Source organism: Telopea speciosissima, chromosome 8, assembly GCF_018873765.1.
Source record: "Telopea speciosissima isolate NSW1024214 ecotype Mountain lineage chromosome 8, Tspe_v1, whole genome shotgun sequence".
NCBI classification, from domain to species: domain Eukaryota; kingdom Viridiplantae; phylum Streptophyta; class Magnoliopsida; order Proteales; family Proteaceae; genus Telopea; species Telopea speciosissima.
Genome location: NC_057923.1, coordinates 39,401,086 through 39,427,561, shown reverse-complemented (window position 1 = coordinate 39,427,561; position 26,476 = coordinate 39,401,086).

The window sequence follows — 26,476 nt, the reverse complement described above, 5'->3', positions numbered from 1 at the left end:
GTATTTTTTACCGGCGCTTGGATAAACTTCTTTGGCTTCAACTCAATTGCACACCTTAATAGGGAGTGTTCGGGATCATGCCCCTATCCTCTTGCATTTTGATACCAGGCAAATGGAAAAGGCTCTTCCCTTAAACTTCAGCAGATGTGGACATCACACCCTTGTTGAGGAAAACACCTTATGCACTCCAAGCCATGTTTTGATGATAACAAATAAAGCCTCTCTTGGACTAACATTTGTTTAAAGTGTTTAGATGAGAGTGTAGCACCAAGTGAGGGGGAGCATACATAAGAACAAACACAAGAGCGTATTCAAGAATAATTGCTCAAAATGATTCCAAAGACATGGAGGTCAAAAGTCAAAACTTGAAGACCAAAAAACCTATTGAAGATTGAAGACTTTGTAATCATGTATTTGTAATCTTAAGTCACAAATTTATGTAATGCACACACGCACACATACATCAATTTAGAATGTCCTTAGGAGGTATTTTGACCCCTTAGACACATGGCCATTTGAGTTTGGAACTCCCCAAACCAATCCCTTAGTGAAATTAAGGCATCTCCACTGAAATTGCCCAATCCGGATACCTGGATTAATGGGAGTCTTAGGGAAATGGACACGAGCCCTTCGGTCTGTTTGGATAATGATCCAAAGCATACCGGATCCATTTTTGCTTAGTTTTGCAACTCGACCCAAGATACCGGATGAGTATCCAAGATACCGGATCCTTAAATTACTGTTATAATTTGACCGTTATTCCCCTGTTCAATAAGGAAATTAGTAATCCGGCATACCGGATTAGAATCCAAAGATACCAGATTATATACGGCGTTTGGAATCCGATCCTAATATCTAGATTCCTAATTAATTTAAGCCATCTAGCCTATAAATACCTACTTGTTTAAGGCTCTAAACACCACTACTAATCACAATCAAGAGCCTCCAAGAACAAGTCACTCTCAAGTGAGAATTTAAGCATCAATCTAAGGCATTCAATCTCACTTAGCTCCCTTCATTCATATTTGCATTAAAGCTTCATAGTTTAAAAGGTAGCATATATTTACTACGGTTTGAGGTAATTCTAAACCCCTTTGTATCACTTTTACTTTATATAAGTAGGTTGAGTTCTCTTGCTCGGAATCAAGAGTAGGTTGAGTCCTCTTATTCGTTAACTTAAGATTAGTTGTTGTTGAGTCCTCTTGCTCATTTCTCAAGAATTATACGAGTCCTCTTGCTCTCACTCAAGATTTGATTTAGTGAAATTCTCTCTAAGGTGAGAGGAGTGGACATAGGCAAGTGTTGGCCGAACCACTATAAATCTCTTACGTCACTCTTTTAATTATTGCTTGTTTATTGGTCAGGTCGTCTTTACATTGGTAATTTGTTTTATTTTTGTATAATTTTTTAATTTTTCAACCTTCACCTATTCACCCCCCTCTAGGTGAATTCACATTTGTATCGAGCGCGAGCTCAAAACCATGATTGTTTTTAATCCAATTAAGAGTATTAAGACCATGGGATCCTCCTCGCCAATCGTAAGATTGAAGGATATAACATTACTCGACCTCCCTTCTTTGAAGGTGAAGGATTCTCTTATTGGAAGAATTGATTCAAGAACTTCGTGTGTACCAACAACATTGACGCATGAGAAGTAATTGAAAATGGATCAAATACCATAGACAAGCTCAAAGAAGAGTGGACCCCATTGAAAAAAGCTAAGATTCAATTAAATTTTGTTGCTATAAGTTATATCTAATGTGCTCTAGGAGAAAAGGTGTACAATAGAACTTGCATGTGTGACTCCGCTAAGGAGATGTTTGATAAGCTTGTTGTTACCTATGAAGGTACCTCTGAAGTCAAGCAATCTAAGATTGATAGTAAATGAGTATGAGCTATTTAAAATGAAAAATGATAAAGACATATATGCTATGTATACTCGATTTCTTGACATGGTGAACAAGCTGAAAGGTTTAGGGAAAAGTTTACTCCAATGGTGAAAATGTACGAAAGATTTTGAGATCTCTCTCAAAAGAATAGAGACCCAAGACTACTGCAATCAAAGAATCCAAAGACATTGACAAGCTAAGTCTAGATGAGCTGATGGAACTCAAACAAGACACCAAGGAGGATGATTCAAAAGAACCAAAGAAGAAGGTTGTAGCATTCAAGACATATGACATTAAGCGATGATGAAGAAAAATTGTCCGATGATGAGATTGCTTATCTATCTAAGAAATTTTCTAAATTCTTGAAGAACAAAGAAAAGGCACCTTCAATAAAAAGAGATTCTTAAAGGGATCAAAAGGTAAAAATATTTCCAAAAAAACTAATGATTCCTCTTCAAAAGATATTGTGTGCTACATGTAGGAAGCTAGGACACTATAGAGAGATTGTCCAAAGATAAACAAATATAAGAAGGCCTACAAAGCTGAATATTCCTTTGACTCAAGTAATGAAGAGGACGAGGATGAAACATCTCAAGAAGAAAAAGAAAAAACTAATTTCGCACTCATGACAACTGAAGATGAAGAAACCCAAAATGAGGTAACCCCCACTTCTCCATCTCATAAAGATAAGGACTTTTTAGAATTAGAAGAAGCTTTTGAAGACCTATACCAAAGTAGCATGGAGTTAGTCACTACAAAAAAGAATCTCTTGAAAGTGATAAACACCCTTAAAGACCAAAACACAACTCTAACTTCACAAGTTAACATCTTAGAAGAAGAAAAAGAGAAGTTGTGTAAAGCTTTAGAATCATTCACTAATGGAAAAAACTCTTGACATCTTACTTGGAAATGCCTAAAAACACATAAACAAGGAAGGGGTAGGCTATGACGTGAACAAAGGTTTAAATCAATCAAAAGAGCCAAGTTCAAGTAAAATGGGAAGTAAGAAAGTCAAAAGGAAGTTTTGTAACTATTGTAAGAAGAAAGGTCAATCTATTGAGGAGAGCTATGTAAGAAAGAAAAACCCTCAATTTAGCAAACCCAATCCCAAAGAGAAGACTTCATATATCCCTCAAACTGTTGTATGCAATAATTGCAACAAGAAAGGACACACTATTTGGGAATGCTATCATATGAAGTAAGCCTTTCGCCCTCTTAGAAGACCCTTTAATGGTCAAACTCCTAAAAGATCTTTCAATGGTCAAAACAGGATAAATCCACCTAAGATGCAAAGACCACCCAAGAACCAAGATTTCTTATAGAGTATCCCAGAACCAAAGACCTTGGAACCCTCAATCATACCCAACTTGGTATGGGAACCTAAAGACAAATGGTAACCAAATGGTTTGGAGACCAAGGGAAAGGTATGATACTAATAATGAGCGGACCCAACATACAATGGGGACCAAAGTTTTATTAGTATCTTTATTTTGTAGGATATGAGCAACTTGGAATGGTACATTGATAGCGGTTGCTCAAAACACATGACATCTAACCCAAATGTATTTTGAGACTCAAAAAGCAAAAAGGGATGGGTATCTTTTGGAGACAATAGCAAAGGAAGAATTATTGGAAATGGATCCATAAAGTTTGGAGGTACAATCATTTTCAACGTTAGTTTAGTTGATAATTTTAAGTATATTTTACTTAGTGTGAATCAACTATGTAACAATGGTTATGTTGTTAATTTCAATGCCTCTAAATGTGAGATCAAGGACTCTAATGATAATGTTATCCTTGAAGGAAGTAGAAAGAACAATGTATATACTTGTATATTGAGTATAAATTCTCATAATGCATGTCTCTTTTCTAAATCTGATGATGCAACCTATGTCATAGAAATTGGAGCATATTAATCCTAAGATTATTAAATCCCTCTCTTCTAAGAACACGGTGAGAATCTACCTAAGTTGAAATTTGATAAGCCACACTTATGGAGCATGTTAAAGAAGTAAACTTACAAAGGTAGCTCACAAAGCCATTAAATCTATTTTGTTAAAGACTCCTATGAACTTTTCCATAATAAGTTTCCTAAAGTTGATTATTTTAAAGTGTTTGGTTGTGCATGTTTTATTCTTAACACTAAAGACAACTTAGAAAAGTTTGAAGAAAAGGCTGATGATGGTATTTTCTAGGCTACTCCACAAATAGTAGAGCGTATAGAGCATTTAACAAAAGAACTCTAGTTGTGGAAGAGTCTATGAATGTAAAAATTTGATGAATCCATGGCCAAGGACAACTACAAAGACTTAGAAGAAGATGATGAAGATGACGTACTTGAGATTAGGAATAGAGTGAAAAATATCTCTTTAGAAGAACCTAATAATCAAGTACATCAACTTCCTAGAGAGATTAGGACTTCAAAGACCATCCACTTGACCTTGTCATTAGAAACCTTGATAAAAGTATACAAACTAGGAGTAAAATCCAAAATGTTTGTTCCAATATGGCTCATATCTATCATTGAACCCAAGAATGTAAAGGAAGTCCTTTTGGATAGTGATTGGATAATTGCTATGCAAAAAGAGCTTAATCAATTTGAAAAAATCATGTTTGGGACTTAGTGCCAAAACCTCTAACACCAAAATTATTGGGACTAGATAGGTATTTAGGAATAAACTTGATGAAGATGGTAACATAACTAGAAAACAAAGCTAGGCTGGTTACTCAAGGATATAACCAATAGGAAGGTATTGACTTTGATGAATCATATGCACTGTAGTTAGACTTGAGTCAATTAGAATGTTGCTTGCTTTTATCATCATAAAATTTTAAGTTACACCAAATGGACGTCAAAAGTGCAATCTTGAATGGGTATATAAATGAAGAAGTTCACGTCATTCAACACTTTGGTTGAAGATTCAAAGTTCCACGACCATGTCTATAAGTCCAAGTTCTAAGTTCCATGATGCCTATTATCATCTAGGTTCCAGTTTTCACTCCAATCAGTCTTCTTCTAAGTCTGCACACAATCATTTATGTTCTTGAGATTTTTAATTTAGAACCTATTTGTGGAGAGGAAATCAAGAGGTTACACTGGACTATGGTCGGTACAGAGCATCATCGCTCTGATACCACTCTGTCATGCCCCTATCTCGATGTAAGATATTTTGCCACATGGGTATGACTGGGACAATCACACATCATCCCAACACCTACCAGGATAACAGATACAATGTCCTAAGCCATGGTCCACCTTGCCATCACATCTTGATAACAGAAAGGAACGTACGAAAGGAAATAAACCGTTCCAAATACAGAGTTAGCGGAAGCGAAATTAAATTAAATCATGTGAAATTATAGAGCATCGGTTCTCTAATGATAACACATATTACAATTCTAACATAAGTAACCATTCATTACTCTCCCTATAAATAAACATACAGTTTATACATGCTTGTGGAATGAAGATAGAAAATTAAATAATAAACAATTGCCATGAGGGCACCAATCTTGGGTGTACATCTACATCCAAGTCACAGCCACCGGCTCCACTTGATGCGCATCCAACGGTGCTCATTCAAGTAGTACCTCTTGCATAATCAACTAAAATGGGGTTGCGCAACGGGGTTAGCTAAAACTAGCTAGTGAGGGAGCAAAGGGGAATGCGCACACATCAGACAATCAATATCAAACAGAATGATGCATGCTAATGTTAGATTCATTTTCCACCAAGCACACAATTCTATCGGTCAAGTATATGCTACTGTGATAACTCGGGATACACTGAGGGTCACATATCCTATCACCCCAATGAAACCTCAATTATCATGAGAGGACCTACGGCGGTAAAAGCCATCATGACCACCCAGTGGCAAACCCCGATAGCCATCACTACCCTGTCCTGGCCTCTCCCACCTCCATAGACCACAGGTGCTCAGACTATCCAACACATAAACCCCTGTTGGCAAGGGTCATAGCATAAGGGAACAAGCATCCTAATCGCAGATATACTATATGCAGGTCCTATCGTCCTGAGATGTATTCCGGGAGCATCAACGACCCATTCCATCTAGTACCAGGGTACCAGCACCGCATGGCACATACAACAGTTTTCATAATTAAATAAATTGGGGTTCCGGTACCGGCACACCCGGCACCATAGTCCGATACGTTGGTGAGCATTATACTATCACATTCATAACAATTCACAATTGAATAAAATGCAATGCGCACCATGCTTATAAATATATCATAGCATGCTTAATATTAATAGTTATATAATAATCAAACCCAACAAAATCACCCAGAACCCACTCACCAAACACAGGCATCGCCATGTGTGGTTGACATGAATCTCACCTGGGCTTCCCGCTCTCCATCGAGTTGAGTAGCCTAGGAATACCAAAAACAATCATTAAAGTATGTATACAAGGGTCCCATGCTAGGCCCTTAAGGTTAAAATCAGATTTCAGCCAAGACAGCACAAGCGGACTCACGGGCGGTCTCAGCAGAGGTGAGTCCGTCCCTGACTCCGTTCAGGCCAAAAGGTAAAATCAGAATGAGTGGACCCACGAGCGAAACTTCTTACTTGAGTCCGGTGGTGCATCCATTCGACACCTGAGACATACTTAAAACGGAGCAGATGTGCTTCTTGGGTCCGCCTCTGCATCCGTTTGATTTTCTGAGACAAACCCGAGAGCATCAGGCCCCAGGCGGAGGCAAACAGAGTGAATCCATGCCTTCGTTTGCTCAGGCTAACACGTAGGGTTTAAACTGGGTGGACTGACAGGAGATACCACGATAGATGGATCCGATCATCCGTCCACTGGCACTCTCTTCTAAGATTGCAGAGGGCTTCAACTCCAGCTTGAAGCTTGGAGTGGCCTAAGCTCTCAGGGATAAGGGAGAGGTGTCTAAGCCCTCCTAGGGTCACTAGGTCCTAGGTTCACCTCAAGGATCCAAGATCCTACAAGGGTTATGTCTCACATTGGTCCAAGGGTTGGGTTTCAAGATTCAAACCAGGGATTCATTGGCCATGGCTGCAAATGCAGCACTTAGAGGCCTAGGTTAGCATCCATTAGAGCTCCCAACTAGGGCCGAGCTCCACCTTGAGTCCCAATTGGAACCCTAGGTTAGCCCTAGCTCAAGAAACCATTAAAATTAAAGAGAAATGAGGGAGAGCTAGGTTTGGGGAGCTTACCTTGGTGAGCTTCCTTCTTCCAGCCACTCTCTCCATCTCTTCTCCTCTTTCTCTTCTCCCTTGGGTCCGGCCAGCTTGGGAGGAGGTGTGGGGATGCCAGCCACCTTGCCATGGCTTCCATCCTCTTGCCTTCCCCTCCTATTCCCCTTCTACTTCTCCTTCTTCTTCCTTCCTCTTCCTCCTCTTTCTCTTGTCTCTTGTCCTCCATGGTTTATGGGGGAGGGGGAGAGATAAGCGAATGAGAGGGGTTTAGGTATCCTTTAAGGGGTTAGATGGGCCTTACGGTGTGTTTGGTTTAGGTACCCCCAATCACTTAGTGGCCCTTAGGTCTTTAAATAGGTTCTAGTTAGGTCTTAGGGCTTGTTTGGTCTTAGGTATAACCATTAGGTCCATTAGGTCATTTTTGGGGTGCTCCCTAAGTCCATAGGACTCAATTGTCCACTAGGGTCTATTTGGCTAAGGTTAGGGTATATAAAACCCATTATTCACTCAAGTTAAGCCTTGTGGGCCCACTTTCATGGCCCACTCAACCAATCAATGGTGAGGGCAGGGGTCTACATGGTCCAAGGGTTCAATTAGGGTGTCCGGGACACGAGGGTGTGGGTCCCATAGGAAAATAATCCAAAAAGGCTGATGACAGCATGGGCGGATCCTCGAGCGGATTCTGTAAAAGTTACTTCATTCGTGACTCCGGTGCTGCTGTCATGGTCAAAACTTCAAGGAAATTTGTGGGGCTTTGGCTCACACTTCCAAGGCTTCGAGGGGGTTCTTTTAGTAATATGCTAAGTCTAAGGTTACAGGTGTTGGCCAGTGCCACTTAGGCATTGCCCCTTAGGTAAGGTCTGGACTGCCCCGGGTATAAGGGGATATCTGGGGTGCGGGTATAACACACATCCCATAAGAGATAAGGACACTTTAAAGAAAAGCCCTAACACAAAAAAGTATGCAATGCCCCCCAAAAAGCCCAAACAACCCACCCAGTCTGGTACGGACCAGAACAGAACATATGTCAAAATATGTATGGATTCGAAGGTCTCGACCCTCAAAATCTAATCCACTCATCTCAAAAGTGATAAGGACACTTTATCTAAAAGCCCTAACCAAAAAAATTTTAGAAATACCCCCCAAAAAGCCCAAACGTCCCACCCAGTTTGATTCGGACCAGAACTGAACATATGTCAAAATACGCATCGATTCGAAGGTCTCGACCCTCAACATCACATCCACATGTCTCATAAGCAAAATGGATACTTTATAGAAAAGCCCAAACCCAAAAAAGTACAAAAATGCCTCCCAAAAAGCCCAAATGACCCACCCAATTTGGTTCGGACCGAAACTGAACATATGTCAAAATACGTATCAATTGGAAGGTCTCGACCCTTAACATCTCATCCACATTTCTCATAAGAGATAAGGACACCATAGAAAATTGCTAACCCAAAAAAGTATAAAAATTCCCCCAATAACCCCAAACGACCCTCCCGATCCAGTTGGGACCAGAATTGAACATATGTTAAAATATGTATTGATTCAAAGGTCTCCACCCTCAACAGCTCATCCAAACCTCTCATAAGACGTAAGGACACTTTATAGAAAAGCCCTAATCCAAAAAAGTACAGAAATGCCACCCAATAAGCCCAAACGACCCTCCTGGTCTGGTTCGGACCAGAACTGAACATAAGTCAAATTACGTATTGATTCGAACGTCTCGACCCTCCACATCTCATCCATACCTCTCATAAGAGATAAGGACACTTTATAGAAAAGCCATAACCCACAAAAGTACAGAAATGCCACCAGTAAGCCCAAACAAACTACCCAGTCTAGTTCAAACCAAAACAGAACATATGTTGAAATATTTATCGATTCCAAGGTCTCGACCCTCAACCTCTCATACTTCCGTATCTTAAGAGATAACGGCACTTTATAGAAAGGCCCTAACCCAAAAAAGTACAGAGATACCCCCCAATAAAGCCAAACGACCCTTTTGGTCTGGTATGGACTAGAACTGAACATATAGTGAATTACGTATCGATTCAAAATTCTCGACCCTCCACATCTCATCCACACCTCTTATAAGAGATAAGGATAGTTTATAGAAAAGCTCTAACCCAAAAAAGTATAGAAATGCCCCCCAATATACCCAAACAACCAACCCGGTCTGTTTTTTACCAAAATTGAACATATGTCAAAATACATATCAATTCGAAGGTCTCAACCCTCAACATATCATCCACACTACCTCATAAGAGATAAGGATACTTTACAGAAAACCCCTAACCCAAAAAAGTATAGATATGCCCTCTAAAAGGCCAAACTATCCACTTGGTTTGGTTCAAACCGGAACTGAACATATGTTGAAATACGTATTGATTCGAAGGTCTTGACCCTTAACATCTAATCCACATGTCTCATAAGAGATAAGGACACTTTACAAAAAAGCCCTAACCCAAACAAAGTAGAGAAATGTCCCAATAACACTAAACAGACCACCTGGTCTGGTCTGGTTCGGACCAGAACTGAACATATGTCAAAATACGCATCAATTCGAAGGTCTAGACCACTAACATCTTATCCATGCCTCTCATAAGTGGTAACGACACTTTATAGAAAAGCCCTAACCCAAAAAATTACTAAAATGCCCCCAATAAGCCCAAACGACCCTTTTGGTCTGGTTCGGGGCAGAACTAAACATATGTCTAATTACGTATCGATACAAAGGTCTCAACATCCACATCTTATCCACACCTCTCATAAAAGATAAGGACACTTTATAGAAAAGCCCTAACCAAAAAAAGTACAGAAATGCCCCCAATAATCCCAAACAACCCACCAAATTTGGTTTCAACCAAAACTAAACATATGTCGAAATACGTATCAATTCGAAGATCTCAACCCTCAACATCTCATCCAGACTGCCTCACCAGAGATAAGGACACTTTACAGAAAACCCGTAACCCAAAAAAGTACATATATGCCCCCAAAAATCCCAAATGACCCACCTGATTTGGCTCGGACTGAAATTGAACATATCTCGAAATACGTATCGATTCCAAGGTCTCGACCCTCAACATCTCATCCACACCTCTCATAAGAGGTATGGGCACTTTATAGAAAAGCCCAAACCCAAAAAAGTATAGAATTGCCCCCGAATAAGCCCAAACGTCCCACCCGGTTATGTTCGCACCGGAACTAAACATATGAAAAAATTCGTATCGATTCGAAGGTCTCAATCCTCAACTTCTCATCCACATATCTCATAAGAGATAAGGACACTTCATAGAAAAGCCCTAACCCAAAAAAGTAGAGAAATGCCCCCAATAACCCCAAACGACCCACCTGGTTTGGTTCGGACCGAAACTGAACATATATCGAAATACGTATCGATTCAAAGGTCTCGACCATAAAATAAAGGCACTTTATAGAAAAGCCCTAACCCAAAAAATTATAGAAATGCCCTCCCCAAAAAGCCTAAACGACCTACCCAGTTTGGTTCGGACCAAAACTGAACATATGTCAAAATACGTATCTGTTTGAAGGTCTCGACCCTCAACATCTCATCCACATGTGTCATAAGTGATAAGGGCACTTTATTGAAAATCCCTAACTCAAAAATTACAAAAATGCCCCCCAATAACCCCAAATGACCCACTTGGTCTGGTCTGGACCTGAAATGAACATATGTCAAAATACGTATCAATTCGAAGGCCTCGACCTTCAACATCTCATCCACACGTCTCATAAGAGATAAGGACACTTTATAGAAAAGCCCTAACCCAAAAAAGTACAGAAATGCCCCAAAATAACCCCAAACGACCCACACGATTTGGTCAGACTAGAACTGAACATATGTTAAAATACCTATCGATTTGAATGTCTCGACACTCAACGTCTCATCCACACGTCTCATAAGAGATAAGGACACTTTATAGAGAAGCCCTAACCCAAAAAAGTAGACAGATGCCCCCCAAAAAGCCCAAACGACCCACCTAGTTTGGTTCAGACCGGAACTGAACAAATGTCAAAATACGTATCAATTTGAGGGTCTCGACCCTCAACATCTCATCCATGTGTCTCATAAGAGATCAAGACACTTTAAAGAAAAGCCCTAACCCAAAAATGTATAGAAATGCCTCCCAAAAAGCCAAACGACCCACCCGATTTGGTTTTGCCCGAAATTGAACATATATTGAAATACGTATCGATTCGAAGGTCTCGACCCTCAACATCTCATCCACATGTCTCATAAAAGATAAAGACACTTTATAGAAAATCCCTAACCCAAAAAAGTACAGAAATGCCTCCCCAAAAGCCCAAACAACGCACCGAATTTGGTTCAGACCGAAAATGAACATATGTCGAAATATGTATGGATTCGAAGGTGTCGACCATCAACATCTCATCCACACCTTTCATAAGATGTGAGCACAAGGTATAGAAAAGCCCTAACCCAAAAAAGTACAGAAATGTCCCCGAATAAATCAAAATGAGCCTCCTAGTCTGGTTCGGTTCAGAACTAAACAAATGTTGAATTACATATCGATTCAAAGATCTTAATCCTCAACAACTCATCCACACCTCTCATAAGAGGTAAGGACACTTTATAGAAAAACCCTAACCCAAAAAAGTATGGAAATTTCCCCCAATAAGCCCTAACGGCCCTCCTGGTCTTGTTCATATAAGAATTGAACATATGTCTAACTACATATTGATTCGAATGTCTCGACCCTCGATATCTCATCCACACCTCTCATAAGAGAAGAGGACACTTTATAGAAAAGCCATAACCCAAAAAAGTATAGAAATACCCCACAATAAACCCAAACAACCCACCCAATCTGATTCACACCAAAACAGAACATATGTTCAAATACTTATCGATTCAAAGGTCTCAACCCTCAACCTCTCATACACACGTCTCATAAGAGATAAGGACACTTTATAGAAAAGCCCTAACCCAAAAAAATATAGAAATGCCCCCGAAAAAGCCCAAACGACCCAACCAATTTTATTCAAACAAGAATTGAACATATATCAAAATACGTATCGATTCAAAGGTGTCGACCCTCAACATCTCATCCACATGTCTCATAAGTGATAAGGATAATATATAGAAAAGTCCTAACCCAAAAAAGTACAGAAATGCCTCCCAAAAAGCCCAAATGACCCACCCGATTTGGTTCTGACTGGAACTGAACATAAGTTAAAATACGTATCAATTCGAAGGTCTCGACCCTCAACTTCTCATGCACGTGTCTCATAAGAGATAAGTACACTTTATAGAAAATCCTTAACCCAAGAAAGTATAGAAATGTCCCCCAATAACCCCAAACAATCCTCTCGGTCTAGTCGGGACCGGAACTAAACATATGTTGAAATATGTATTAATTCAAAGAGGTAAGGACACTTTATAGAAAAGCCCTAACCCAAAAAGGTACAGAAATGCCACCCAATAAACCAAAACAACCCTCCTAGTCATGTTCGGACCAGAACTAAACATATGTCAAATTATATATCGATTCGAACATCTCGACCCTCCACATCTCATCCACACCTCTTATAAGCGATAAGGACACTTTATAGACAAGCCATAACCCAAAAAAGTACAGAAACACCCCCAAATAACCCTAAACAACCCACACAGTCTAGTTGGACCAGAACTAAACATATGTCGAAATGATTCGAAGGTCTCGAGCCTCAACATCTACTCCACATGTCTCATAAGAGACAAGGACACTATATAGAAAATCCCTAACTTAAAAAGGTATAGAAATGCTCCCAAATAACCCCAAACGACCCACCCGGTCTGGTTCAGACCAGAACTGAACATATGTTGTAATACGTATCGATTCAAAAGTCTCGATCCTCAACATCTCATCCACCACTCTCATAAGGGATAATGACACTTTTTAGAAAGTCTCTAACCCAAAAAAGTACAAATATACCCCCCAAAAAGCCCAAATGATCCTCCTGGTTTGGTTTGGACCGGAACTAAACATATGTCAAAATACGTATCAATTCAAAGGTCTTGACCCTGCACATCCCATACACATGTCCCATAATAGACAATGATACTATATAGAAAAGCCCTAACTCAATAAAGTACAGAAGTGCCCCAAATAACCCCAAGGGACCCGCCTGGTTTGGTTCGGACTGAAAATGAACATATGTCAAAATAAGTATCGATTTGAAGGACTCGACCCTCAACATCTCATCCACACGTCCCATAAAAGATAAGGACACTTTATAGAAAAGCAAAAACCCAAAGAGTTACAGAAATGCCCCCCCAATAACCCCAAACGACCGACCTGGTCTTTTTCAGATTGAAACTGAACATTTGTGAAAATATATATCGATTCGAAGGTCTCGACCCTCAACATCTCATCCACACCTGTCATAAGAGGTAAGGGTACTTTATAGAAAAGCCCTAACCCAAAAAAAGTACAGAAATGCCCCTAAATAAGCCTAAACGACCCACCCGATTTTGTTCGCACTAGAACTGAACATATGTCAAAATACGTATCCATTCGAAGCTCTCAACCCTCAACATCTCATCCACATATCTCATAAGAGATAAGGACACTTTATAAAAAAGCCCTAACCCAAAAAAGTAGAGAAATGCCCCCCAAGAACCCCAAACAACACACCTGGTCTGGTTTGGATCGAAACTGAATATATGTCAAAATATGTATCGATTCAAAGGTCTCGACCCTTAACATCTCATCCACCCCCTATTATAAGAGGTAAGAACACTTTATAGGAAAGCCCCAACCTAAAAAAGTATAGAAATGCCTCCCAAAAAGCCCAAACTACCCACCCGGTTTGGTTCAGACCAGAACTAAACATATATCAAAATTCGTATCGATCCAAAGTTCTTGACCATAAACAATTCATCCACATGTCTCACAAGAGATAAGGACAATTTATAAAAAAGCCCTAATCCAAAAAAGTACCGAAATGCCCCCCAAATAGCCCAAACGACCTACCCGATTTGGTAATGACCAAAACTTAAGATATGTTGAAATACGTATCTATTTAAAGGTCTCGACCCTCAACATCTCATCCACATGTGTCATAAGAGATAAGGATACTTTCTAGAAAAGCCCTTACCCAAAAAAGTGCAGAAATGCCCCCTAATAACCCCAAACAACCCACTCGATCTAGTTCATACCTGAAATGAACGTATGTCGAAATATATATCAATTCGAAGGTCTTGACCAACATCACATCCATACGTCTCATAAGAGATAAGGACACTTTATAAAAAAAGCCCAAACCCAAAAAAAAAATATAGAAATGCCCCCCAATAATCCCAAATGACCGACCCGGTCTTGCTCAAACCGAAACAGAACATATGTTGAAATACCTATTGATTCGAAGGTCTTGAGCCTCAATATCTCATCCACACGTCTCATAAGAGATAAGGACACTTTATATAAATGTCCTAACCCAAAAAAAATACAGAAATGCCCCCCAATAATCCCAAACGACTCACCCAGTCTGGTTCGGATGTATCGATTTTAACGTCTCAACCCTCCACCTCTCATCCACACATCTCATAATAGATAAGGACACTTTATAGGAAAACCATAACCCAAAAAAGTACAAAAATGCCCCCAAATAACCCCAAACGATCCACATGGTCTGGTCGGATCGGAACTGAACATATGTCAAAATACATATGGATTCAAATGTCTCGACACTCAACGTCTCATCCGCATGTCTCATAAGAGATAAGGACACTTTATAGAGAAGTTATAACCCAAAAAAGTATAGAAATGCGCCCCTAAAAGCCCAAACGACCCACCCGGTTTGGTTCAGACTGGAACTGAACATATGTTAAAATACATATCGATTCGAAGGTCTCGACCCTCAACATCTCATCAACATGTCTCATAAGAGATAAAGATACTTTATAAAAAAGCCCTAACCCAAAAAAGTACAAAAATGCCTCCCAAAAGCCCAAATGACCCACCCGATTTGGTTCGGTCTAGAACTGAACATATGTCGAAATACATATCCATTCAAAGGTCTCGACCCTCAACATCTCATCAACATATCTCATAAGAGATAAGGACACTTTATCGAAAAGCCTTAACCCAATCGAGTGACAAGGGGTGTCAACACAAGCCTTTACGGTGTTGAGGAGAGAGAAGCTCTAGCGATTTTGAGAGTAGGGAACCAGGTGTTTCTTCTTGGTGATGGCCAACAGGCCATTAGCTTCGGCTAATGGTTTTCCTCCTCTTCTCAGTCCGAGAGAGGGAAGTAAGGGGGAGAGGGAGAGGCTCGAGTGAGGGTGGTGCTGTAGGGGCTGCCCTTGGTGGTTCGGGGGGTGGTGCTTGGGCTGCTCTTAGTGGTTCGGTAGGTGGTGCTGATGGAGTGGGCTTGGGTGCTCCGGATGTGGAAGGTGGTGGCAATGGGGATCGACTGATACATTTAGGAGATACTTCGGATGTGGGGAAAGTTGCTCATGCATTGGGTGATCCGATGGTGGAGCATACTGGTTTTGGAGGTCTGCTACAGCAAAATGAAGGTACTTTAAGTGGTTATAATGGGTCGATAAAGAAGAGGATTGGGGTTCCTTGGTCAGCCCTATTCTCCTCTACATTTTCTTCAATGTATTGAGATGGGCTGAAACTTTCTTATGTTGAACCTACAGAGATAGATGGGGCTTTGGCTGCTAAATGCCCCGATTCGATGATCAAGAATGGCCTGGAAAAATGGAACACTCTTATGGGGCATTTTATTGGTGGCAGGTGCAATTTCATTTTTGCCCGGGATATGTTATTGAAGCAATGGAAAATCTCAGGCCATGTTGATGTTAACTTATTAGAAAGCGGAATCTTCAATTTTTGCTTTAATCTTGAGGAGGATAAAACTAAAGTTCTTGAAGGGGGGCCATGGTATGTTCAGAGAAGGCCGATGATTCTGCATCCCTGGAGCCCAAAGGCTTGCTTAGAAAGGGTTGATTTATGTTCAATCCCGGTTTGGGTTTCTCTTCCCAACCTTCCTTTTCATTTCTGGTCATCCGAAGCCCTTAGTTAGATTGGGAGTGTCATTGGGAAGCCCATTGTGACTGATAAAATGACAAGATCAATGGAGAGGTTATCCTATGCTCGATTGTGTGTGGAAGTTTCTGCAACTAAAGACCCCCTTCTTCTATTCCAGTTTATGGAGATGAAGGCCTTGCCTTCAATCAACGGGTTGTTTATGATTGGAAACCACCCCTATGCAAGCACTGTAGAGTATTCGATCATCTTGTTGAAACGTGCAAGTTTGGAAGCCGCAATTCAAACTAGAAAAGCTCGAGATCCAAGCAAGAGTGGCGGGTGAAGGGAGCAGCCGGAAATGATGGTGGTTCTTTGGCCGGAAATGAGAATGGGCAGCTGGCCAAACAAGCTGGAATGGGAGATTCAAATTCAAATTCTGTTTCCTTAAATTCTCGCAACAATAAAGGGAAAGGGGATCCCCAATCCTTGGGGCAAGATACCATTTTTGGCAAGAAGATTCACAGGAAATCTGCGTCAATCTTTGGAGGACAGACTAAAGGCAAGGAAACTACCCATTCCAACGCTGTTGCCTTGTTGGAGAATCTAACAGAGGAGGTGCATTATGATGCGAAAGATATGATGCTGGATTCAGATTCTTGTGCTATCTTATTAGGTAATGAATTATTTGAGGGAGCAGAAAATGAGGAAGAAGATTCTTCCCCCAGCCGTTAGCTATCCTTCCTAGTTTGGAAAAGGAGGGAGATGATGGGCCTTCCTTTACTGGACATAGGGATCTACATTTAGGCAGATCTGATGGAGAGATTTTTTAGGGGAATCCACGTTCAAGAGATGTTGCCCATAATTTGAATTCAATTTCAAATTCATGCCATAATGAGAAGATTCCTAGTGCATCTTGCTTGGGAAAAGGAGAAGTTGTTGGGGCAGATTCTCTACAAACCATGGATGAGCTGGCCATAGCTAATTCTTTGGGAACGAATTCAAATTTTTCTCCCTTGGGTAGGAAAACTGATGAACCGGCTACGAAAAAGGAAGGAACCGTTATGGAAGGGAAAGGATCAGGCTTAACTAATAAACCCTCAGCAAATTTTGAAAGGTTGAAACGGCAGGCAGCAGAGAACCGGTCCAACCAGGGGTCATTGGATAAAGGTAATGGGCTTTACTAATTCTTTCAGTTCTTCTTTATTGGGCCAGCCCAGTGGAAGAGGGACTAAATTTCTACCTCAACGGGTTCCTGTGAAGGAAGGTGTGGGTATGAGAATGGAAGGACCCAGTAAGGGGGGGCGAACCTTCAACCCAGCATTCTAGATGAATTGCATCTCTTGGAATGTTAGGGGTATGAATGCCCCTACAAAGAGACGTGGAATTAAAAAGGTGATTCAAGACAATAATGTCAAATTGGCCATCCTTCTTGAGACTAAGGTTAAAGTGGAGAATTGTGCTGCGATTTTTTATCCTTTTCTTTCAAACTGGAAGTACATACACAATTGTGTAGCTAATTCTACTATCCGTATCTGGCTGGGCTGGGATACTACTGTGTTTAAGGTTAGGAGATCCAAATAACCAATCAATTCATCCATGTTAAAGTGACCACCATTGGGACCTCCCTCATTTTCTTGTGTACTGTTGTTTATGCCGAACTCGATGGGGGAATGGAGGGAGCTTTGGAGGGATGTTAGTACTTTTGCCAGCAATATTTCAGTTCCTTGGGCTGCTTTAGGGGATTTTAATGTTGTTTGGCATCATAGTGAGAAGGCTGGAGGGTACCCTATCCGTTAAGAAGCTGTCGATGACTTCAACTCTTTCATTTTTTACACTAAGCTAATTGACTTAAAGTGGAAGGGAGAATTGTTTACATGGAATAACAGGTAGGAGGCAGCTCTAGGGTTTGTTGTAAATTGGATAGGGCCTTGGTTAACTTGAGTTGGATGGATGCTCTTAGGTCTTCCGAGGCTGCTTTCCTTCCCCCGAGGTTATCGGATCATTCTCCAACAGTGATTTCGATCCTTGAAGGTGTCAACTTTGGCCCAAAACCCTTCCAGTTCTTTGAGGCTTGGATTGGAAGAGAAGGATTCGATGAAGTGGTGGTGAAAGGCTAGGACTGTCCGGTTAATTTGAACCTCAATCCTATTCTTCAGTTTGCTGCCTATCTCAAGAATGTCAAGGCTGAACTTAAGAAGTGGAACAGAGATAGCATCGGAGATGTTTTCCTTGCAGTTAAGAATGCTGAATCAAAGTTGAATCAAATTTAGGTGAACCTTGCTGTCCATCCAAATGATTCCGAACTAGTTACCCTGGAGTCATAAGCTAAAAAGAAGTTATGGGAAGCTCTTAGCACTGAAGAGAAATTCCTCAAAGAAAAGTCAAGAGTAAAGAATATTCAATTGGGGGACGAAAATAACAGTTTTTTCCATAAGTCTATGGTGTGCAGGCAAAATAGAAATCATATTTTGGAGGTGCACAATGAAGGGAATGATGTTATCAAAGAGCCCAACCTTATCAAAAAGGAGGCGGTCTCTTTCTACATGAACCTATTTGGAGCTAATGCAGATGATAGAGGCTTCTTTCCCGATTCTGTCCCACTGCAATATGGACCGAATCATGCACAGCAAAATAACCTAATTGGAAAGGTTTCAAACAAGGAAATCAGGGAGGTGGTGTTTGCTATAAAGAATTCCAAAGCCCTGGGGCCGGATGGGTTTGGAGCGGCATTCTTTAAGCACTTTTGGGAGGTTGTTGGGGAGGATCTCACTTTGGCTGTAAAGTGGTTTTTTTCCAAGTCTGTTCTGCCCAGCTCTATTAATGCTACTTTCATCAGCCTTATTCCGAAGACCGAAGATGTTACCTCTTTTGCCAGCTATCGACCAATAGCCCTTTGCAACCTATTCTATAAAATCATTACAAAAAATTTATCTAATAGGTTTCAAGGGGTTGTTGGGAAAGTGGTTAGCGACAACCAGTCTGCTTTTATCAAAGGGCGCACCATTGTGGATAATATCCTTGTATGTCATGATGTGGTAAGGGACATTATCAGAAAGGGACAACTCCGATGGCAGTGCTGAAGATTGACCTACATAAAGCCTATGACTCCCTAAGCAGGGAAATTCCTCTTTGAGATCATGGAAAGGATGGGATTCCCCAAAAAATTCATTAGCTGGGTGAAAGCTTGTGTCGACACCCCCTGCTTCTCGATTCTCCTCAATGGGAGCCCTACAGGTTACTTTAAAGGTAGAAGGGGGATAAGACAGGGAGATCCCCTCTCCCAGGACCTTTTTACCATTGCCATGGAAGGCTTCTCTGCCTTGATGAGGAAGTTGGAAGTTGAAGATCGAATCAGCCTGCTCCCAAGGTGCAAAAGCCCCCATCTTTCTCACCTCATTTTCGTAGATGACTTGATGATATTTGTAAAGGCTGCCTCGGACTCTATTTTGGCCTGTTTGGGGGCTTTGGATGATTTTCACACCTACTCTGGGTTGAAACTCAACAGAGCTAAGTCCTCTATTATCTTAGGGGCCCTTACCCAAACGGCCAGACTGCAACTTTGGAAATTAATGAATTTCATGGACACTAAATTGCCCATATGGTACCTTGGTGTCCCCCTAATTTCTCACAAGCTTTCTATGGCAGATTGCTCCGCAATCCTTGATCGAGTGAGACGAAGACTTGATGGATGGAAAGCTTGATTCTTATCCTTTGCTGGCCCGATTGCAGCTCCACAGTTCGGTCCTCCAAGGTTGCTACATTTATTGGTTGGGTATCTTTGCCCTTCGAGGTGGAGTTAAACAGAAGCTAGAATCCATTTTCTCGAACTTCCTTTGGACAAAGCCTTCTCTAGAACGTAAGGTACACTATGTTTCTTGGGATAATATTTGCAAACCTAAGGATGAAGGGGGGTTAGGAATCCGTAGAATTTTTTATATGAATTCTGTAGGTATCCTAAAGCAAATTTGGTGGATTGCTTCTAAAAAGGATAGCCTCTGGGTTAGATGGGTCTATACCCGTTATTTAAAGAATGACTCCATTTGGACTGTGAAAATCCCCCAAAACTGCTCTTGGGTTTGACGTAAAGTGCTTAAGTATAGAGACTTGGTTGAACCCCACATCCACCACATTATTGGGTCTCGTCATTCAACAAGGCTTTGGCTGGATAAATGGCATCCTCAAGGCGTTCTGACCAAAAAATTTGGGGACCGTATCAAATATGATGCGGGTTCCCACCGCCTGGCTTTGGTTTCGTATATAATTAGACAAGGTGTCTGGCACCCCAATTCCTATGGTTCTTTTGACCTGATTAGTGTCTGGGGAGATCTGCACCATGTGCCCCTCTTGAATGGAGGGGATGATCTCATTGTTTGGAAGAAAACCCCTAATGGCTTGTTCACTACCAAATCAGCTTGGGATACTATTAGGATGGCTGGAATAAATACATTTGGTTTGCTGAGAATTTCGCTAGGCAATCTTGTACTACTTAGAGATGTCTTATGGGTGCCCTCCCCACCAAAGACCAGCTAATCAAGAGGAACATTCTTGTTGGGCCGAACAGCATTTTCTGTTGGGTAGGAACAAAAAAGCATGAACACCTTTTCTTTAACTGCCCCTTCTCCAGAAGTATTTTGGGGAAGATAAGCTCTCTTTGCTCATAAAGAGGTGGGGGGCCTACCAGCCTCAAGGATGTGGTTGTTTGGCTTTCCTATGTTGGCTATGCAAATGACAAGATGGACATTATTCCCAAGTTGGCGTTTTGTGCTACAGTGCATCATATTTGGTGGGAAAGAAACCAAAGACTGTTTAGAAACAAAGTCAGGTCTTATGATCAGATTATTAAGGCTATTAGGCTTGATGTTGTTACCAAGTGCGCTGCCTTCCCTATTTCGGTTATCCAAAACCCTAGAAATCAGTTCCTTGGTGATAGTTGGGGGATTAGGGTAGATTGGAAGGTTATTACACAATAACCATGTGCTTGGTTTAGACCCCTGCTCACATGACAGCCCTTCATTGTGATGGGTCCTTGACAGCTAACAGAGCATCTTATGGTGGGCTCATTTGAGATGACACAGGGGTTACTATTATGACCTATACTGGAAAGGGAGAGGATGAATCGGTTCTTGGCATGGAACTCCTTGCTATCCTTAGGGGGATTACTTTGTGCATTCAAAATGATCTCCACCATGTATCTATTAGATCCGACTCTAAGCTAGCAGTGAATATCTTGAACGGTACAGTGAGCTGCCCTTGGAGGATGTAGGTCTTGAAGGACTGTATCACTTCTCTATTTGAGCAACTGCAACGCAAAGAGATTTAGCATGTTTGGAGGGAGCTGAATCAACCGGTAGATTTTGTTGCAGCCATTGATACTCGGGATGGGGAGTCAGTTTTCCATCCCTCGAATTGCCCCCCGGAATTGGGGGGGTTGATCAAGGACGATGCAGACCAAAAAACCTACATAGGACCCTTGGCATTGAGTAGTTGCCCTTTTCTTTGGGCTGCATCACCGAGGGCCTATCCTTGGGGTTTCTCTAGAGCCCTCCCTCTCCCCTTAGGCCTGTCTAAGGGGAGGAGGTAAGGGCTGCCATCCTTTGTATATTCATCCTTTTTTCTATCTTTATATAATCGTACTTACCTATCAAAAAAACAAAAAAAAAAACCCTAACCCAACAAAGTATAGAAATGCCCCCCAATAACCCCAAATGACCCACCCGGTATGGTTCGTACCAAAATGAACATATATCGAAATACGTATCGATTCAAAGGTTTCAACCCTCAATATCTAATCCACACGTCTCATAAGAGATAAGGATATTTTACAGAAAAGCCCTAACCTAAAAAATTATGAAAATGCCCCCCAATAACCCCAAACACCCACCCGATCTGGTTTGGACCGAAACTGAACATATGTCGAAATATGTATCGATTCAAAGGTCCCGACACTCAACATCTCATCCAAACCTCTCATAAGCAGTAAGGAAACTTTATAGAAAAGCCCTAACCCAAAAAAGTAAAGAAATGCCACCCAATAGGCCCAAACGACCCTCCTGGTCTGGTTCAGACCACAACTGTACATATGTCGAATTACGTATAGATTCGAGTGTCTCAACCCTCTACATCTCATCCACACCTCCCATAAGCAATAAGGACGCATTATAGAAAAGCCCTAACCCAAAAAAGTACAGAAATGCCCCCTAAATAACCCCAAACAACCCACATGGTCTGGTCGGACCAGAACTGAACATATGTCGAAATACATATCGATTCAAAGGTCTCGATCCTCAACATCTCATCCACACATCTCATAAGAGAAAAGGACACTTTATAGAAAAACCCTAACCCAAAAAAGTATAGAAACGCCCTCCAAAAAGCTCAAACAACCCACTTGGTTTCATTTGGACCGGAACTGAACATATGTCGAAATACGTATCGATTCGAAGGTCTTTACCCAAAACATCTCATCCACATGTCTCCTAACAGAAAAATTCACTTAATAGAAAAGCCCTAACCCAAAAAAGTTCCAAAATACTCCCCAAAACCCCAAACGACCCACCCGATTTGGTTCGGACCGAAACTGAACATATGTCAAAATATGTATCTATTTGAAGGTCTCGACCCTCAACATCTCATCCACATGGCTCATAAGAGATAAGGACACTTCATAGAAAAGCCCTAACCAAAAAAGTACAGAAATGCCCCCCAACAACCCCAAACCACCCACCCGGTCAGGTACGGACTTGTAACGAACATATGTCAAAATACGTATCAAATCGAAGGTCTCGACCTTCAACATCTCATTCACACGTCTCATAAGAGATATGAACACTCATAGAAAAGACCTAACCTAAAAACATACAGAAATGCCCCCCAATAACCCCAAACGACCGACCCGATCTTGTTCAAACTAGAACTAAACATATGTCAAAATACATATCAATTCGAAGGTCTCAACCCTCAACATCTCATCCACCCGTCTCATAAGAGATAAGGACACTTTATAGAAAATCCCTAACCCAAAAAAGTACAGATATGCCCCCCCAAAAAGGCCAAACGACCCTCCCGATTTGGCTCGAATCGAAACTGAACATATATCGAAATACATATCAATTTGAAGGTTTCGATCCTCCACATCCCATCCACATGTCTCATAATAGACAATGACACTTTATAGAAAAGCCCTAACTCAATAAAGTACAGAAATGCCCTCAATAACCCACCTAATCTGGTTCGGACCGAAAATGTACATATGTCGAAATACGAACGATTTGAAGGACTCGACCCACAACATCTCATCCACACGTCTCATAAAAGAAAAGGGCACCTTATAGAAAAGCCAAAACCCAAAGAATTACAGAAATGCCCCCCCCCCCCCCAATAACCCCAAACTACCAACCCGGCCTTTTTCAAACTGGAACCGAATATACGTCAAAATACATATCAATTCGAAGGTCTCGACCCTCAACATCTCATCCACACCTCTCATAAGAGGTAAGAACACTTTATGAAAAACACCTAACCCAAAAAAGTACAAAAATGCCCCCGAATAAGCCCAAACGACCCACCCAATTTTGTTCACAGCAGAACTGAACATATGTCAAAATACGTATCGATTCGAAGGTCTCGACACTCAACATCTGATCCACATGTCTCATAAGAGATAAGGACACTTTATAGAAAATCCCTAACCCAAAAAAGTAGAGAAATGTCCACAAGAACCCCAAACAACCCACCTGGTCTGGTTCGGACCGAAACTGAACATATGTTGAAATACGTATCAATTCGAAGGTCTCGACCCTCTGCTTCTCATCCACCCCTCTCATAAGAAGTAAGAAAACTTTATAGAAAAGCCCCAACCCCAAAAAGTATAAAAATGCCCCCCCCAAAAAGCCCAAACTACCCACCCGATTTGGTTTAGACCGGAACTGAACATATGTCGAAATATGTATCGATTCGAAGGTCCCAACCGTAAATGACTCATCCACATGTCTCATAAGAGATAAGGACACTTTATAGAAAAGCCCTAACCCAAAAAAGTACCGAAATGCCCCCCAAACAACCTAAACGACCCACACGGTTCGGTTTGACCAAAACTAAACATATGTCGAAATACGTATCTATTTAAAGGTCTCGACCTTCAACATCTCATCCACATGTGTCATAAGAGATAAGCACACTTTATAGAAAAGCCCTAACACAAAAAAGTGCATAAATGCCTCCCAAATACCCTAAATGACCCACCCGGTCTGGTTCGTACTTGAAATGAACATATGTCGAAATACGTATCAATTCAAAGGTCTCGACCTTCAACATCTCATCAATACATCTCATAAGAGATAAGGACACATTATAGAAAAGCCCAAACCCAAAAAAAGTACAGAAATGCCCCCCAATAACCCCTAATGAGCAACCCAGTCTTGTTCAGATCGAAATAGAACATATGTTGAAATACGTATCGATTCGAAGCTCTCGAGCCTCAATATCTCATCCACACGTCTCATAAGAGATAAGGACACTTTATAGAAAAGCCCTAACCTAAAAAATATAGAAATGCCCCCCAATAACCCCAAATGACACACCTGGTTTGGTTCAGACCAGAACAAAACATATGTCGAATTACGTATCGATTCAATCATCTCGACCCTGTACATCTAATCCACACATCTCATAAGAGATAAGGACACTTTATACGAAAGCCATAACCCAAAAAAGTACAGAAATGCCCCCAAATAACCCCAAATGACCCACATGGCTTGGTCGGACCGGAACAAAACATATGTTGAAACACGTATTGATTCGAATGTCTCAACACTCAACATCTCATTCACACGTCTCATAAGAGATAAGGATACTTTATAGAGAAGTCCAAACCCAAAAAAATACTGAAATGCCCCCCAAAAAATCCAAATGACCCACCGGGTTTGGTTCAGATCGGAACTGAACATATGTCGAAATACGTATCGATTTGAAGGTCTCGATCCTCAACATCTCACCAACATGTCTCATAAGAGATAAAGACACTTTATAGAATAGCCCTAACCCAAAAAAAGTACAGAAATGCCTCCCAAAAAGCCCAAACGACCCACCCGATTTGGTTCGGTCTAGAACTGAACATATGTCAAAATACGTATCCATTCGAAGGTCTCGACCCTCAATATCTTATCCACATGTCTCATAAGAGATAAGGACACTTTTTAGAAAAGCTCTAATCCAAAAAAGTACAGAAATGCCCCCTAATAACCCCAAACGACCCATCCGATCTGGTTCGGACCAAAAATGAACATATGTCGAAATACGTATCGATTCGAAGGTCTCAACCCTCAATATCTCATCCACACGTCTCATAAGAGATGAGTACATTTTATACAAAAGCCCTAACCCAAAAAAGTACATAAATGCCCCCCAATAAAGCCAAACCACCCACCTGGTCTGGTTGGGACTGAAACTGAACATATGTCTAAATATGTATCGATTCAAAGGTCTCGACCCTCAACATCTCATCCAAACCTCTCATAAGCGGTAAGGACACTTTATAGAAAAGCCCTAACCCAAAAAAGTACAAAAATGCCACCCAATAGGCCCAAACAACCCTCCTGGTCTAGTTCAAACCAGAACTATACATATGTTGAATTACGTATCGATCCGAACGTCTCAACCCTCCACATCTCATTTACACCTCTTATAAGCAATAAGGACACTATGTAGAAAATCCCTAACCCAAAAAAGTATCGAAATGCCCCCAAATAACCCTAAACAACCCACATAGTCTGATTGGACCAGAACTGAACATATGTCAAAATATGTATCGATTCGAAGGTCACAATCCTCAACATCTCATCCACATGTCTCATAAGAAAAAAGGACACTTTATAGAAAAACCATAACCCAAAAAAGTACAGAAACCCCCCCCCCAAAAAGCCCAAACGACCCACCCGGATTCATTCGGACCAGAAATGAACATATGTTGAAATACGTATTGATTCGAAGGTCTCTACGCTAAACATCTCTCCCACATGTCTTATAAGAGATAAAGTCACTTTATAGAAAAGCCCTAACCCAAAAAGGTTCCGAAATGCCCCCCCAAAACCCCAAACGACCCACCCGGTATGGTTCAGACCGAAACTAAACATATGTCAAAATACATATCTATTTGAAGGTCTCGACCCTCAACATCTCATACACTCATCTCATAAGAGATAAGGACATTTTAAAGGAAAGCTCTCACCCAAAAAAGTATAGAAATGCCCGTCAAAAAGCCCAAATGACCCACTCGTTTTGGTTCGGACCGAAACTGAACATATGTCGAAGTACGTATCGATTCGAAGGTCTCGACCCTAAACATCTCATCCACATGTCTCATAATAGATAAATACACTTTATAGAAAAAAATCCCT